This window comes from Schistocerca gregaria, chromosome 3 (genome assembly GCF_023897955.1).
Source record: "Schistocerca gregaria isolate iqSchGreg1 chromosome 3, iqSchGreg1.2, whole genome shotgun sequence".
NCBI lineage: Eukaryota > Metazoa > Arthropoda > Insecta > Orthoptera > Acrididae > Schistocerca > Schistocerca gregaria.
Genome location: NC_064922.1, coordinates 546,734,238 through 546,753,140, shown reverse-complemented (window position 1 = coordinate 546,753,140; position 18,903 = coordinate 546,734,238). Strand labels below are relative to the sequence as shown.

The following is an 18,903-nucleotide window of genomic DNA, read 5'->3' as shown; positions in this document are numbered from 1 at the left end:
ACCGTGCGACTACTACGGTCGCAGGTTCGAATCCTGCCTCGGGCATGGATGTGTGTGATGTCCTTAGGTTAGTTAGGTTTAAGTAGTTCTAAGTTCTAGGGGACTGATGCCTCAGATGTTAAGTCCCATAGTGCTCAGAGCCATTTGAACCATTTTATAAACACATAAAAAAGATGTAGTAATACTAATATCATTTGCCCACTGTGCACCAAAATGCTTCACCAACAGCTTTAGAAGGCCAACCACCATTGCCTCTGCGACAGGAATTCCAGATGACTATGGATTTGAGTGCATTTCTTTCCGTGCAAAGTTGTGTAGCAACTCCTGCGCTTCCAATGTTGGTTATCAACACACTCATTACTCACAACTACAGCTCACAAAAGACTGACTGATACTTGGCCAAACACCCTAGAAATAAGGCAGGGAGAATGGTTTGACCTGCCGCGAAGAATTGACTGGTGCATACACGCTGTAGATTTTGAAAGACAAAAAAAAAAAAAAAATGACGAAAGTCAGTCACTGGTTAAAGATGTGACTAATGGTCTCTGCGTAGGTACATTGGGTAGAATTTACCAACAGGTAACCTACAGCTATGCAATATTTCTTACTATAGGGAACAGAGTGAGTTATTTACAAGACAGCTTATATCGTAGCATAACAACTTAAAGGTGGTACAAAATAACTGTTAGAACGTATTTGTCAATTATGATTTAATTGCTTGCTTAAAAGATTCTCCTTGTCTTATTGTTGCATCTCACCTCTGAAAATTCTGTAGCTCAGTCACTGATGTCTCAATTGACATTTCAGAATGGAACCACTAACACTGAAACAGCGTTTGTTGATTGTAAAGACATTTTTAATAATTTCGTGACATATCGCTGTGGAGAGCCGCGCATACACCACACATTGGTCCAAGAACAGCCGCACCCGGAATGACCATTTCTCGGTGAGATTATAGAGCTGAAGCTAAATTGTGATGACAAAATTTAAGTATCTTCTGATTTCGATTTTTTGAAATGTTCTCCATTATTTTTACAGCTTGATGATTTTTTTTTTTTAATGGAAAGACCAAATCCTGCGTGATTCCAGGAGGGATCAGTCAGGACAACCAGCCAGATTTGTAACTTTGGGGAATGTGGAACGAGTGTGCATCTTATTTAATGAGGAACCCACTACATCAAATAGACATGTAGCCCAGTTTTTCAGGATGTCGCGATTATCTCTCCCGAGGGTAATGAAACAGAAACTTAACCTTTTCCATAATGAAATTCAACGGTGCCAACCTTTGTAGAAAAGGGATGTGGAGCGGCGATATTCTTTTGGAAGTGAGATCATTGAACCTTTGAAACTGGAACAGTCGATACGGAAAAGATTTGGTTTAGTGATGGGCACATTTCGATCTCCGTGGGTACGTGAACAATCATTTGGGCTATTGAGAATCTACACTTTCAAGCTGCTGTTCCACTGTTTGGTGCGCAGTCAGTGCACAATGCACTATTGTGTCCATTTTTATGAAGGGACGTGTCACAGCGGACAAAATACAGACACATACGGAACGTGAATTTGTACCGGTTGCACGGCTCGACCGAATGCTTCGAAGCTACTGATTCATGCAGCATGGAGCATGTCCTCACAGTACTGCGGACATCTCCGATTTCTGTCAGGTGAAGTTTCAAGATCAGATCATTGCCCTGGACGCCTTGGCCTTCACTGAAAATCGTGTTAAATGGCTCCGTTACACTCCCGATCATAGCCCGTGTGATTCTTTCTTATGGAGTTATATAGAGGATAGAGTCTTCACGAGCACCTGCATCACTTCAGGATCTTCGTACTGCAATTTCCAGAGAGATACATGCAGTCGAAAATAGCGTTCTTTAAAACTTCGTCACGAAATTCAGTTCAAAGCTCCAAGCACTCGTTGATGCAGAAGGAAAACACTTCGTAACATTCTGTATTTAATTCTAGGTTGTCCGCTGTAGCAAAAGTGTATCAAGAATCTTTTAACCCATATTAGGTTGTAAGAACGCCTATTTTGAGCCACTTTCTATATTACATAATAGAAAGGCTAATTTATGGGAACAGTATACAAGGGGTAGTGAAATAAGACCTAATATCTGCCACAACAGGACCACGGAAGGGTCCTCGCATGTCTTTCTACAGGTCGCCGAAGACATGAAAACCACACGGTGAAAAAACTGGGTTATGCGGACGGGACGGTGATACAGCATTTCGCAACCAAATCGCTGAACCGTAGCCTTCGTCCGATTGGCAGTGTAGTGGCGGGCGTTATCTTGCCTCAGGATGATATCGTCAGACGGCATTCCTGTGTGTTTTGACGCTGTGGTGCATCGCAGTTAATGCAGACTCTTCAGAGCGCTGCACATTGATTGTGGCTCCACATGAGCCACATGAGCAGATGGCCCCTGCAGTCGAAGAAGATCATCATGACCTTACCGGAACTTGTGAGAACAGCTTTGGATTTCTTTGCGGGGGAGACGTAGGATGTTTCTACTGTTCGTCTTGCCGTTTGCCCTCGTGTGGCGGAATGCTGTAGAACAGAATCATTCTGTTGCAAGATAATGCATGCCCCCACACTGAAACTTAGACGAAGGCTACTGTTCAGCAGTTTGGTTGGGAAACAGTGCAACTTTCTCAATAAGGCCCGAACATTTCACCGTGCAATTTTCACATCTTCGGAGACCTGAAGAAAGACCTGCATGGACGTCGGTTTCAGTTGGACAAGGAAGTGCAAGAGAGGGTGCTGTTGTGTATCCGTCTGCAGGCGTCCGCGTTCTACGGAACAGGAAATGATCGTCTCGTCTCCCAGAGACAGACTTTGTTAACGCTGACTTTTGAATGGAACCATTCCATGGTCCCATTGTGGCGGATGTTCGGTTTTAATTTGACAGTCCCTCATACATGTTTATAAAACGAGACGTGATCTGTGCATGTAAATCATTCTTGTAATCCGAAGGTTTTGGATCAGACGCTTGGACATCTCCAAGATTCTTATCTGTCACTGACCACTTGTTTCACCTCTAGCAAAGTTTTTCAACGAGAAGTGTGCTAAACTACACCGTGGCTCGGAGTCCACCTGAAACAGTAGGTCCTTTGTGACGGTCCTGGTAAGTCACTTCAAAGGTCGGAGAAAGCAACTTCATAACAAAGAATCACGCCTTGGAAAGCACAGTGGCGGTGAAATCTATCTTCGGGCAGATGAGGGATTCACTTTATAACATTTTGACGCTGATAAACTCGACGTTGCCGGCCGGAGTGGCCGAGCGGTTCTAGGCACTTCAGTCTGGAACCGCGCGACCGCTACGGTCGCAGGTTCGAATCCTGCCTCGGACTTGGATGTGTGTGATGTCCTTAGGTTAGTTAGGTTTAAGTAGTTCTAAGTTCTAGGGGACTGATGGCCTCCGATGTTAAGTCCCATAGTGCTCAAGGCCATTTGAACCATTTTTGACACTCGACGTTCAGAGCCCATAAGCATCACAATAATATTTTTAGTAAATAGTTGCTTTATGGTAATTCCTTCCCAATACAAATAAGCTGAAAATGCTCCAGTAAAAATCAAAATTGGTTGTTGAATAATGTGACAAATAAATAAGAAATGTAAATAAGAAACATGTGCAGCTGTTGCATACACAATGAACTTCCTGAAATATATTCCTGACAGGAAGAGATTGTCACAGGAGACGATATCGTGACGGGTACACTGATGAAAAGAAAAGACGCAGTCATCTTTACTTAGCACGAGACATAGATGCGGGGTAGCAACAGGCTTTGACAAATATCATAGTTGAGTAGGTTAAATTAATGCTACTGTATACAGAGGAGTCGCAACCCCAGAAAGCCATGATGAAACACAGGAAGAGCTGAAGATGTTTTATGCTTAGTGCAAGGATTGGAAACTGACCATTAAAATGAACGGTGGTGATATTTTGTGCATATAAGGCGCTGCAGTCATGGACTGTGCGGCTGATCCCTTGGGCATGGTTGTGTGTGTCTGTCCTTAGGATAATTTAGGTTAAGTAGTGTGTAAGCTTAGCGACTGATGACCTTAGCAGTTAAGTCCCATAAGATTTCACACACATTTAAACATTTTGAACATATTGTGTATAAACAGGAGAAAAGCCACATTAATTTATGAGTACACGATAGCCGAACAATCACTGGAAGCAGTCGCACCCACTGAATATTTTGGAACAGAGAGCGATTTAAAAGGGAACGACTACATAAAACGGAGCGTCGAAAAGGCAGATCCCATGCTGAAATCATTAGGAGAACCTTCAGGTAGTGTAGTAAACCAATGATGAGCGTAGCTTAGAAACACTTTATTCGTTCTACACTTGAAAATTGCTCTTCACTCTGGATAGAATAAATAGATAATGTCTAAAGAAGAGCAACACGTTTTGTCACTGGTCGCTTAGTAAGCGCTAAAGCATCACAGGGGTACTTATCTAACTGCAGTGGCAGACGTTACAAAAGATCCGTTGTGACTAACAGTACAGTTCAGTTAAAATCCAGACCGTGTACATTCCCAGAAGAGTCAACCTATATATTTCTTTTCCTCACGTGTATCTTACGAAAAGACGATGAAGGCAAAATTAGGATCGAGCTGACATGGCTTACCAACGATAGCCCCTCCCACGTTCATCCCACTATTGGACGGCCGTTAGTTTTAATTGCATTGCCTTAAATGTATAACTTTCTTACATCGCCAACGGACCATAAACACTAGAATTGGGCACAAATTTAATTTTGATACCGCTATCCGTTACTGAGAGATAAGGAGGCCTAACAGACGAAGAAAAAAGTAATCCTTCAAGAGTTCCTTTTTTACCAACTGAGGCGCGGAACCTAAGAAATGAAAAATGTCAGATTTCTCGACTGTCACCCTAATCAGTTGCTCTAACATCATTTGTCGATGCCTACCGTTCTCGAGTGGTGTAAACTTCGAACTGCAGTTTTTCCTGAAGTTTGAGAGTGCATCGTATTACAGCATCACTTGTACTGCAGTCGCGCGAAAGATGTGTACAATCAGTAGCTCGCTGGATGTGTTTCCGTTGTTACGTCGTCTCTCTACGAAAGGGTTCTACGTTGGTAACCTCTCGCAGTGGGTTAGGTGCATTCCAATCTCGGGACGCAATTGCATAATTAATATCGACCGGAGTTTTGCCGACTCTCTTTGGTGCAACTCATCGCCGCTTGGGGGGGAAGCGGCACCCGACCGCCCGGGGAAAAACAAAGAGCCGTTGGCGTCTGCCGGCGCTTCTTACTGGCCCGCTTTCGTAATTGGAGCGGCGCTGCTCTGCCGGCCACGCTCTTCTGGGAAGCCGTTCCGCTGCTCCGAAACACGGAATTATGGAAATGGAGAAAAATCTTTTAAACAGCGTGTAATCAATTTGCCACGGCGACTTGTAAGACGCCCTGGGAGCCGTCGGGCAGCCGTCGCTGGGAGTGGGCGGTAGCGGTTAATCGGCGCTGCCGCGGCTGTGATTGCCCGCGGGTTTTGTTGCTCGCGGCCCGCGGGAGGTCTGCGTCGGGGCACCGTTATAGCAGCCACGCCGCTGCGTCGCCGGCACCCCCACTCTGCTGGAGTGGCTGCAGGGGCCCTCTGCGGTAGGTTCCGGACCACTTCCTACTGGGTCGGAGTCACCACCGCGGCTGCTGACGTAATTTGCTTCACGATCAGGCCCTCAACACCATGTGGTTATCGGCCGATCGCCGTGTCGCCTTCCGCATATGGCATGCTACGGATACAGTATGGAGGCGAGTTAGGTCAAATGGTTCAAATGGCTCTGAGCACTATGGGACATCACACACATCCATGCTCGTGGCAGGATTCGAACCTGCGACCGTAGCAGTTGCGCGGTTCCAGACTGAAGCACCTAGAACCACTCGGCCACCGCGGCCGGCCGCGAGTTAGGTCAGTACACGACCCTCCCGGTGTTCGTCGACTTTTCACACCTTGGATCCACTATTTCTCATTCCAGTAGCTCCTCCGTTGCATCCCCTCCCCCCACCCCCCCACCCCCCCCCCCCACCCCCCCCCCCCACCCCCCCACCAAGGAAGAAACATCTGACGGTACCGGGAGTCACGAAGGAATTATCCGAATGAGATAAAAGTCGGTAGATGTGATTGAAACGCACACACAAACAACTGATCATAACGGCACAAGAAATTCGAAAGAAAGAGTTTCACAAATTGAACAAATCGATGATATGTTCGTTCACGCCTGGCTCTTATGCAAACAGTTGTTTGGCATGGCATTGCTTGAAATGATGCGATATCATCCCAAATTCTGTTCAGTTGGCGCGTTAGATCGTCAAAATATCCAGCTAGTTGGAGGACCCAGCCCATAATGCTTCAAACGTTCTCAAGTGCGAAGAGATCCGGTGACCTTGCTGGCCAAGGTAGTGATTCGTGAGCTCGTAATCTCATTGACTAGAGTAGAATTGTCTTCAGTGATGAGCCCCGCTTCGAACTGAACCCCGACTACCAGCAAAGACGTCTCTGGAGACGCCGCAGACAGCGGTGGGTATACCAACCTGACAGTCGCCCGCCTGTTCCCCGACAACCAGGAGTAATGGTCTGGGGTGCCTTTTAATTTCAGAGCAGGCTCCCTTTGGTTTCATCCGCGGTACCCTTACAGCACACCGGTGTTTTGACTGTATTTTACACCCCATTTTGTTGCCCTTCATGGCAAGCAATACTGGGATTATATTTCAGTAAAATAATGATCTCCCATCCACTGAGAGAGTTTCTGCTGCTTGTCTGAGAGCTTCCTAAACTCTACGTTGGCCAGAAAGTTCGCCGGATCTCTCCCCAATTAACGTTTGGAGCATTATGGGCAGGAGCCTCCAGTCAGCTTGGGATTTTGATGATCTAATCATGAATTTGGCAGGGTATCCCTCAGGAGGACATCCAGTCAATCAATTTCAAGCCGAATAACTGCTTGCGTATCGGCCAGCGGTGAACGGATGAGTTACAGACTTACTCAGTTTTGTGAAGCTTGTCCTTCCGAGTAAATCATCCACTTTTTCTGAAATTGTGATCATGTCTTTGTCCATACATGTCACATCGACTGATTTTCATCTCATTCGGAAAATTTCTTCGTAGTTCTCAATTTTTTTCTTAGAGCGTATTATGATGTACAGAACCCTCACAGCTTGAGTCCCACTCGCACTCCTGCAGTATTTTTTCTGACTTCCACCAATTAGTTTCATCGTCAGAAATCAGTACATAAAGTAATTTCCGAGGAGGAATACGAACATTTCTTATATGTACGTTTGTGAACTGCACGAATACACCTATGGTTAAGGCCAGGGTTTGAAAATGGACGTGATGACCAATAAATAGTGGCCACAAAGAGATGACTATTATTGCAACTGTGACGGGTATTGGAAAAATACTGGTCCTATCCTCCATCATCTTCGAAATTAACAATAATATCATATGTTTGTAAAATGATGTCATTTTCGCTTTTAGTTGTAACTCTCTTACTGCGCTATCGCAATTTTGGCTTTTGTGCAATTTTCAAGCGTCTAGAATGATATAATCAACATACTTAGCAATAATATGAAAATAGCAGCATGTAAGACCAGTTTGCTGTCAGTTAACATTATCATATTTAAAAGCTTTGGTGTTACTGTTATACGTGCAGTTTTGTCAAAACCACCATTACCACAATCAAATTTAAATAAATTAATGAAAGGACCGACCATAAAATTCCCATCTGACGGCGTTGCTGCAGCGTATATGCAACGAAGCGCGACTCCGATGCGGGTATATAAGTACCGACATATAGGCAAGTGATTGGTGTGACATTCGTGTCTTTCCGACGTGCACGTGCTAAATGCGGATATGTGAACTACGGCGACGTTATTGCCAGTTGCGTCGAAACAGGACGAACAGGCTCTTACTCTTTTCTTGGCTGCTGATGGGCAAACACCGGTAGACATCCACTGGAGAATGAAGAATGTGTACGTGGCAAGTGAGCCGCAATGTCAGAGAAAATGGCGCCAGGGATGTTGATCCTTCATGACAACGCACATGCCCATATTGTAAATGTCGTATCGCAGAAGTTACGACAATTGAAATGGGACACAATCTAGACACCTGCCTATAATCATGATCTTTCCCCATGTCATTATCACGCATTCGATCCCTTACATTTGGTCTTGAAGGGTCAACGATTCGCGTCGGGCGAGGACGTACAGCACGTAGTTACAGAATTCTTTAGGCAGCAGGACACAATGTTTTACAAAACCTCCAAAATGGTGCATCACTGAGATGATTGCTTCAATGCTCAAGCCCTTTTTGCCTGATTGGCGTACCGATTCTGACTGTACGACCTTCAAAGGGAAACTTTTTATTAATACAGCCAACCTAAATGAACCTGAAACGCCCTGCTAAGCCCTCAGATTTCCTCGCTGCTCCACGCCAACCGGTCGACTGCTCGCACACAGCCTAGCCAGAAACGATAAGCACCAGACCAAAGATAGTACAAGGTGCGAATATCTATACACACCCTTGCTGCCTCTCATGGAGAGAGCGAACAACAGCATAATCGCAATAACTGCAGGAAGCCAAACACTGAATAGGAACCAAGGTTTAAACCAACGCATACATGAGCCCAGCATGGCTCAGTACCTCAAGCTAGGTGTGAGAGAGCAAGTCTTATTAAATCAGTGAGGGTCATATCTGACTGCTACATTTCCATATTAAATTCTTCTTCTGGGGGTTGGTTTGAATGTAGTTGGGGATCTCATTGAGTATAAGTAGGGCTGAGGCCGGCTGATCATGAAGGGAATCGTCGTCTGGCCATTAAGACAGGCTGCAGGGCAAGCACCGCCACTCTGGCGGAGGGTGAGAAGCGAGGTAGAAATTTTTGACCAGTATGGAGCGTGAGACCAAGCTCCACTGGACAGGTGCTGTCCGTTTTGCGTCCTAAAAGACGGAAAACTTTTGTTCAGTGTTTTTAGCGTGTGGAGTCTGCTGGCATCAAGGAGGCACCGAGAGCATACAGTGATGGAAGGTGCGGTATCCCAGTGCCCTGCTCTGCGGGAAGCCAATGTTTTAGGAAATGTTACGCCCAGGTCAGTGCATAGATAAAATCTCGGAACTGGAGTCAGACAAAAGGCTCTCTGGCTCTTTTGTGTTTTAAGAACATAACACCTCCAGTCATCAGGCTGGCACCACGTTAATTACATTGTTGGTGACGCGGTTACGAAACAGTAATAGCAGCTTCCTTTGGATAATACAAAAATTCTGGAGTAGGAAATCCGAAATCGCTGTGTGTACTTGAAGAAGACCTGCTTTACTAAAACACGAAATTGGACAGATGACGGGAGTCAGAAATTGCTTGTTTCTGAACTCCAGCCTTAAAAATTTACACGTGCAAACTGAGTATGGAAACGCGGTTGTTGCATTATTAGAACCAACATGATTGGTCAGCACTCGGAAGAATCACAGCCATTGTAGGTTAAAACCATGTACAAGGCTTACAACAAAAAGGCAGAGTAAAAATTGTGCTTCTTTCTGGGAGCACTCTGTGATACTTAATTCCATCCGAGATTACCCAGTGGATGCTTCAGCCGAGAGAGGGACTTCGATACCAGGCAGGAAGAGCAGCCATCGGTTCATGCCAGGTGACTTAGAATTTTCAACTACCAGAGATGCAACTCATGGGCACCAGCAGCGCTAAGTATTTCTAGTAACTGGGCCATTCGCATTACTCATAGTGTGTTCACGAAGTTGTCAGATTGACGTTAGCGCTTTTACGTTTCTGATTCTAGTACACTTGTTAACAATCTTGATATTAACATGTGCCCCAGTCGAGATACTGTATGCATGTGTGATTTGTTCTGTAATTACTTATTTCCTTTCTGATTAACATTCAACAATCACTGTATGACCTCTGCGAACTTAATCCTTCCTCCAGATGTTGTAGTAACTCTAATTTATTCATCTTGACCTCATTACCCGACCTTTGCCAAGATGATGATATTGAAATTCTGTTGTAACTTTTTCTAATACTTAATGAATGTAACGATTTCAAGTTTTCGTGCACTTGTGTTTAACTTGAATTCCACATAAAATTAAAATAAATAGAGGGTTACAGTGACCTTTGTTTCTTTAATCAGTTTGGTGGACATCGCATTTTTATCATCTTGTAAGTTACAGCATCCATGTTTCACGAATTCTAGGGCCACACTATTTAATTAATTAAATTTGTTAAGTTATCTGTTGTGCGACATCTGTAATTAGACTCACGTGATTCTGTGGGGAGCTATTCGATCATCGGTAAGGTCAGCTGGTACAGATCTTTCTGACATCCATTGGGCTAAATCGATGGTTCAGCAATAATTTCACATTAACATGTAGAATAGAAATAGATTAAAAATAATAATCTCGTAGGCCTGTTCCACTCTTGATGATAATACAGTCAATGTTTGTTATCAGTGACATTCGTAGATTTGTCACTTACATGCAGATTGAAGTCAACTAACGAACGGCATACATAACAAAGTATGGACACCAAAGAGGAGATAGTCAGCAGTTCGTTTTCGATCACGTTATTCCGTTTTATATAGAGTAATCTAAAAGAAATCATAACGTCATTTAAAAAATTGTAAAGGTTTTGGATCTGTATTACGAAACGTTAATAATAATAATCACAGCCGAATATTAGTGGAGAAATGACAGCGTACTACATCGACATACAGACTTCGAAAGCCACCATACGATATATGGCAGAGGGTAGCGTGTACCACTGTTAGTAATTTCCTTTCCAGTGCAACTCGCAAATGATACGTGTGAAATGTGACCGTATGCTTTGGCGTTAGTCCTGGTTTCTCTTATGTCGTCTTCGTGGTACCTACTCGATACGTATGTTATTGGTAGCAGGAATGCATTGCAGTTTGTCGGAATGGTGGTTCTCTGAACTTCTTCAACAGTATATACACTGAAGGGCCAAAGAAACTGATATTGGCATGCGTATTCAAATTAAGAGGTAAGTAAACGGGCAGAATACGGCGCTGCGGTCGGCAACGCCAATATAACAAGTGTCTGGCGCTGTTGTTAGAACGGTTACTGTTGCTACAAAGGCAGGTTATCAAGATTTAAATGAGTTTGAACGTGGTTTATAGTCGGTGTACGAGCAATGGGAGACAGCATCTCCGAGATAGCGATGAGGTGGGGATTTTCTCGTACAACTATTTCACGGGTGTACCGTGAATACCAGGAATCCGGTAAAACATCAAATCTCCGACATCGCTGCGGAGGAAAAACATCCTGCAAGAACGGGACCAATGACGATTGAAGAGAATCGTTCAACGTGGCAGAAGTGGAACCCTTCCGCAAATTGCTGCAGATTTCGATGCTGGGCCATCAACAAGTGTCACAGTACGAACCATTCAAGAAAACATAATCGACATGGGTTTCGGAGTCGAAGGCCCTCTCGTGTACCCTTGATGATTACACGACGCACAGCTTTATGCCTCGTCTGGGCCCGTAAACACCGTCGTTAGATTGTTGATGATTGGAAACATGTTTTCTGGTCGGACGAGTCTCCTTTCAAATTGTGTCGAGCGGATAGACATATATGGGTATGGTGATAACCTCATGAATCCAAGGAGCCTGAATGTCAGTACGGGACTGGTGTGGAGGTCTGCAGTTGGGAGCTCTGATCTGTATAGATACAACTTTCACAGGTGACACGTACGTAAGCGTCCTGTCTGATCACTTGCATCCATTCAAGCCCATTGTGCATTCCGACGGACTTGGACAATTCCAGCAGGAAAATGCGACAACCCACTAGTCCCGAATTGCTACTGAGTGGCTCCAGGAACACTCTTCTGAGTTTAAAGACTTCCATTGGCCACCGAACTACCCAGACATGAACATTACTGAGCATATCTGGGATGCTTTGCAATGTGCTGGTCATATGAGATCTGCACCCTTTCGTACTCTTACGGATTTATGGGCAGCCGTGCAGGATTCATGTTGTCACTTGCCTCCAGCACTACTTCAGACATCAGTCGAGTCCATGCCACGTCGTGTTGCCGCACTCCCGCGTGCTCACGGGGGCAATACACGACATTAGGTGGGTGTACCGGTTTCTTTGGCTCTTCAGTGTTGATACGAGTGGTGTCTGTTCTGTCCGACATGTTCAAAGCATTCAGGATGTAGCATCTGCGTCATATACATGAATAAATGGGGGGATGGAAAGGGATAGGAATGATACAGTGACTTCCAGCCACACAGGGCATTGGGCCAATAGAACGGCTAGAGTAGAATATTTATGCCGGACCAGGACTCGAACCCGGATGCTCAGCTTCTTTAGAACGGTTGCCACAACCACCTTTTTTTTAATTACTTGCCGAACAGGGACTCGAAACCAGGACCTTTGCCTTTCGAGAGCACGTGTTCTAACGACTTCCTTTTTTCCTGTTTTTTGGAAACAAGCAAAAACATACACTAGCAGGCGTTATACAGAGTACACGACCTTCGTTTTTTTTAACATGATTACCAAATGGCTAAAATAGCAGAGGACATCAGAAATAAAAACAAATAAGGTTCAAATGGTTTAAATGGCTCGGAGCATTATGAGACTTAACATGTGAGGTCATCAATCCCCTTGCACTTAGAACTACTTAAACCTAACTAACCTAAGGACACTACAGACATCCATGCCCGAGGCAGGATTCGAAACTGCGACCGTAGCGGTCGCGCAGCTCCACACTGAAGCACCTAGAACCGCTCGGTCACACCGGCCGGCAACAAATAAGGATGCAGATGCAGAGCCATCTATGAATAAAAATGATTAAGGAAAAATATTTAGAAGATGAAGAAGAAACTCCGTTATGTTGTTGGAAGGGGGACTCAGGGTCATCCTGTCTCGATTGGCACGTTTCATCGACATTCTAGATCCTTGTGGGTTGGCGAAAATACTCTGTAAACAGTTCGCGAAAGTGGCCCTATACTGTCGGTGTCGGTGCAGGGTGTGGTGTTGGACTTGAAGACGTGTCCAGAGGTCCACCGCCATCCCGGATGAGGTAAGCTGATAGCCATGCCACTGAACCACGTGATGGCGTGTCACTTAGTTGGTGGAAAGTAAGTCGCGTTAGGGTGTGTCAACATGGTAGGAGAGATGTGATATGGGATACTCGGAGGTAGAAAGCCAACATCTTCTGGACACCGGTCCAGAGGTCAGTGGCTGCCTAGCACTCGAAACAGTATAAATCCGTATCTCAGACATTGCAGATGAGACACAGGAGTGAGGCTACTAGCACGATGCTATGCAGTTTCTGTCTTCTGGTATACTTGACGTTGACGAAAAGGTACAACGTCGCTGTGGTGTCAGTGGTGTGGTATGGTTGATGGATCGTTTTCCAAACTGTACGCCATGTAACGTGGGAGTGACGTGCTTCAATCGGGTTTGAGAAGGCGGTAGATGTCGCGGCCGTTCGTCTTCCTGGTCCTGGGGAGATCGGTGCATGTTTAGCCATATTATAAACAGAATAGCCAGATGTGTGACATCGGAGGTGGTGTATGTGCCAATGACATCGGCGGGCGTCTCGAAGCAGGTGCGAACTCTGTGCTCAACATTCCAATGAAACTAATATCCTGGCTTTTTCATAACCGGAGCGTAATACAGGGTGTTTCAAAAAGGACTTTACAAATATGAAAATTCATATAAATTAATTCATAATACCTACAGAGGTGACTGTAGTCAAAATTTGTAGATAAATACATCAAGTTTTGTCTCGCGTCGTTCGTTAGTGCCGAATCACACCGTAAAGAGCGCTAGCTGCAGTTGCGTTAAAGATGGCTGCCCTCATTGGACCCGAGCGTGCTAGAGTGTGTTTTGGTTTGAAGATTCGAAGTCGGCGACAACAGTTCAGCGTAATTTCCGTACCAAGTATGCTAAAGATCATCCTAGTAGGCCTACAATTCATGAGTGGCATAAATGTTTGTAGAAACAGGGTGCTCGGTAACACATGGGAAATCATCAGGTCGTCCAAGCACATCTGACGACGTCGTTGAGCGACTGAGACAACATTTTGTCAACGCGGAGGCGTAAATTCTTGCTCTGAGTCCAGGTAGAGAGGGTGGCACAGGAGGTACAAACACGAGATCCTTGATGAATCTCCATAAAAAAATAGTGATGTGAGATCTGGGAAACGTGGGGACCATGCAATTGGCGCTTCATTACCAGTCCATTGACCTGGAAAGTGGTCACTGAGAAACTCCCGGACGTCAGCCAAGTAGTGGGATGGTCTAACATATCACATAAAGTAAACATTTTTTCTCGATCATCCTCATCGAATTCGTAGGGCCGCCACTGAGCAAGTTACACCTGCAATGCTACAGCGAGTTTGGGAAGAAATTGACTTCCGATGCGATGTGTGCAGGACAGCCAATAGAAGCCACATACAAAATCTTTAAGGTAAAAAAAAACTTGATGTGTTTCCCTACAAAATAGCACTAAACCCAGCTCTGTATCTTATTTCAATAATTTGTGGAGTTGTAAAGTCCATTTTGAAACACCCTGTATTGGTGTAAAGTGCCGTGGTCCTAGCTCTCACGTTAACGGGATCGAGGCCGTCATCGCGCTTCGGTAATGTGAGGGCATCATCATGGACTTTGAACATGTGTCTGGAACATATAAAGTACCAGAAAGCCGCCTCCAGTCTGGCTGCCATTGTTGCACTGATGAGCAGAATCTGCGCAATGTGGGGCATCCGGGCTGCCAGTTGTCTATTCATGAAGGTGACCCTCTGGCACATATTCAGCGGGCATAGTAAATGTTTCTGTATGTTTGCCCTCATTTGTTACAGTAGCGCCCGAAAACTGATCGCCGAGAAGCGGCGAATGTCTCACGTGTCCACCACTCCTAGCCAGGGGAGTGTGTCCACCAACTGAAAGGTGGCTACGCAGTCTATGTGAAATCCACGTCCGATCTTCATGGCTCATGATTTTGCGACGGTCATAGTGCTCCCTGACCCTGCACTGTAACAGCTAATCCATTGCAGCACAGCTTGTTCGTCGGCCGACGAACGTATGATGAGGGCCAGGTCATCCACATAGCCGGCCGCTGTGGCGGAGCGGTTCTAGGTGCTTCAGTCGGGAACCGCGCTGCTGCTACGGTCGCAGGTTCGAATCCTGCCTCGGGCATGGATGTGCGTGATGTCCTTAGGTTTGTTAGGTTTAAGTAGTTCTAAGTCTAGGGGACTGATGACCTCAAATTGTACGTTGCATAGTGCTTAGAGCCATTTGACCCATCATCAACATAGGCTCGGTAGCGGAACACATTGTCCCAGAGTGGAGTACCTGTCAAGCGTCGCTACAATCCACAGACGAGGGGTGGCATCGCAATGGCATAACGCGCGGTTGACGGTGGGGAAACCTGCCATACTGAACATTCGATCCATATATGACCTGTAAGAGTTGCATTGACGAGAAGCCTGGACATTGCTCTTCGAAGGAGCCGCATAATCATCTGCATGAACTGCGGGAGAGTTGCCATCTGGTCCATCACTGCACTGAAAAATGCATGCCTGACAAGGTCAAACACTTAAGTCGATGGAGATTGAAACGCCTGGCAGTCGGGAGTGCTTTGTCACAGCGATCACATCTCGATATTCATTGTTATTGTCACCACATAAGGATGTCTGTTCATGGGAAGCAATTTGTCATAATATATGTTACAGTTGCATAACAAGAAGATATGTGAAAATCTTGAGATCGGAATTTAGTAACCTGCTCATAACTGTCAAGCCGTGTTCCTCCTGCAGACTTAGGGATTGGTAGGAGTAAGCCATCCATGAAAGTTAGTGGCAGGAGTGCCGCGCCAGATCAAAGTTCCGAATACATCTCTCTCCATCGTGGCAATATCAAATCTTGGAGGGTTCTGCAAAATTTGAGCGGTAAACCATCCGGGCCGGGAGATCGATTCGCTGATCCTTTGGCCACAACACCACATACATCATTGGTGGCCACTTCCGAAATAATGTGGGTTGCTACAGCGGCGTCTAGTGTACGATGGATCTCCAAGGTTACCTCGGCAATAGCCTTTGTACCGACCGGCACTTCTTTATAGAGAAGTGTGTAGAGCGTTATGAAGGCATCGGCGATGGGGGCTTCTCATGCCGCCTGTCGTGTCGCCCGCTATATGTGGTACATAGACATGACAAAACCATTCTGTTAATACGAAAGCTAAAAAGGTATAATTATGATCGGTACACAAAGTTTAAACTAGAATGGAAGAGAATCTCGCAGTTCACGTCTTCCATTGCGAGTATTCCATCAGAAGGCACCGTTTTTTTTGTCTCAGGAATACATGCAGCTCACAGTCAAAGTCCGCAGGAAGGTCATTAGTGTATGTAGTCGCAGCAACCCTTTCCCGTTTAAATTATCTGAGGTGAACGTAATAACGTGCGTACCTTTCACCATAAGGCTCACATTAATAAAACTTTTGAAGGCAGTATCCAGAGGCAATCTATATCTATACTGACGACTGCAAAACCAAAGACTCTGTTGGAAGACTTTACTGTATACCATGTTTTCAGATATTTGGTTCAAATTACCTACATAGGGAAGTATCATGACCGTGTGACTTGTTTCTGTACTGGAAGGACTACGTTTCTACTCGCGGATGACAGCATCTCCATATTTCCCATCCAGTGACTTTTTGTCAGCTCTAATAGTACTTAAAACATGTAGCACCTGTTTGAGTGATAACCTCACTGTGTACGGAATTACTGAATTGTTCCAATCTATACGTGAAGAAGGCCATTCGTTAATGTCGCTAGGATGAAATAACGATATTGCACCACTAGCAACGAATCTGTAGACTTAGCCAAGGAATCTACTCTGACAGTGCATACCATCTACATTGGAATCTCAAATACGGATTACCGATATGTATTACACAGACGAATGATTGAAGACTGGCTGTGGAGTAGGAGGAAACAAAAAGACGCCAAGGCGAGAAGTACGCAACAACTGACCTGTCGATATCCTTTTCTGCGAGTTCCCGTACTCATCCCTTCACTAGCCGGACTCAAAATTGACCACGGTTGTTTTTGCAAATATCTCCACAAACTGCATATCGTCGAGATAGATTTCTCCTCTTATGGACATGAGAGGACGCATATCACCTTTTCTTAGGATACCTCAGGGTACATGGAGGTACTTCAGTTCCTTTAGAGGAACCATTATGGGACATAATCGAGAGGTGAAGTCGTGAATAAAATCCTGCACCGGCAACACTTATAGACGGCTATAGAGACAGGATACCTCAATATTTCCGCAGGGGACTTCCAACGAATTGTTGACGCTATGCTACGTCGAGCTGCTGCACTAAGCAGGGCAGAAGGATATCCACCACGATACTATGAGATATCGCACGACTTTTGTGACCTCAGCGTATATCGTACCTGTCCTATGTGCTGTGATATTTCGATGTCTCATTCGTTTTTTGCGTAGGGAGCTGAAGATGACGCTATTCTAGCGTCGAAATTGACTGCTTAAATAATAAAACTTTTAGATAGAATTACGGCTGTTGAGATTCTTTTTCTTAGACACTTGCTCATTAGTTATATTATGCTGGTTATTTTTGTTCCGACTGCCATTAAAGTCCTTACTATTGGTAACTCGTGGAGAAATGAAATGATAGTATGGCGTTATTGGTGGGAAGACTCCGTTTGGATTAGTTGGTTGTTTTGGGGAAGGAGACCAGACAGTGAGGTCATCGGTCTCATCAGATTAGGGAATGTCGGGGAAGGAAGTCGGCCGTGCCCTTTGAAAGGAACCATCCCGGCATTGCCTGGAGCGATTCAGGGAAATCACGGAAAACCTAAATCAGGATGGCCGGACGCGGGACTGAACCGTCGTCCTCCCGAGTCCAGTGTCTAACCACTGCGCCACCTCGTTCGGTAGGCCCCGTTTGGAGTCGTTTTGCTCTGTAGTGCATCTCGTTCTATTTGAAGCCACTTCGGCGAACTGTCAAACTTGCTTACATCTTGCCAACCCGCGTGGCGGCTTTGTTATCAACACAGGATCACATACTTTCCCACGCGATGCACATATTCACTGTCACCGCAGCTGTTCCATCTAAGACCAACATATCGCAGGCAATAGACTTGTCAAAAGTATTCTGCAGCACATGAATGTGCAATGGCACTCCGTCATCAGGCCACAAGTGACCCATCGGGACCAACCGACCGCCGTGTCATCCTCAATAGGGTGCGGTTAGGAGGGGCGTGTAGTCAGCACACCGCTTTTCCGGTCGTTATGATGGTTTTCTTTGACCGGAGCCGCTACTGTTCGGTCGAGTAGCTCCTCAATTGGCATCACGAGACTGAGTGTACCCCGAAAAATGGCAACAGCGCATGGCGGCCCGGATGGTCACCCATCCAAGTGCCGTCCAAGCCCGTCAGTTCTTAACTTCGGTGATCTGACGGGAACCGGTGTATCCCCTGCGGCAAGGCCGTTGCCTCTGAGTGTGCAATGATCATACTGTATTGATGAGTGTGTAAATGTGCGTGTTATATTTTAACGAAATTTTATAGGAGGCTAGATGGTGTAACTAAAGGTCAATAAATGAAATTAAAAAAAAGATCCTCCTCTACTACACAGGTCTCGTTGTCGTTAGACTAGTATCATCGGCTAGCGTAAGCAATGTAGTGACGTAGCTGTTGCAGTGTATACAAAATGTTTTTACAATGGTCAGTCTTTCTGAAACACCGTATAAAATGCGTCGTTGCTATGGAGTACTTGTGAGCCGCAGGTATAGATCGTCGCTAAGGTTACCCAGCAAGGCAGTGCGTGAGTAATGTGATCCCCGCGACAGGTGGTGTTTGGACGCGGCTGTTTACTGACTGCACGTT

At 45.4% G+C, this 18,903-nt stretch overlaps 1 pseudogene; it reads right to left on the bottom strand.

Annotated features, from left to right (window-relative positions):
- Positions 1–18,393: 18,393 nt before the first annotated feature.
- Positions 18,394–18,511, bottom strand: LOC126356853 (5S ribosomal RNA; annotated as a pseudogene).
- Positions 18,512–18,903: the final 392 nt, after the last annotated feature.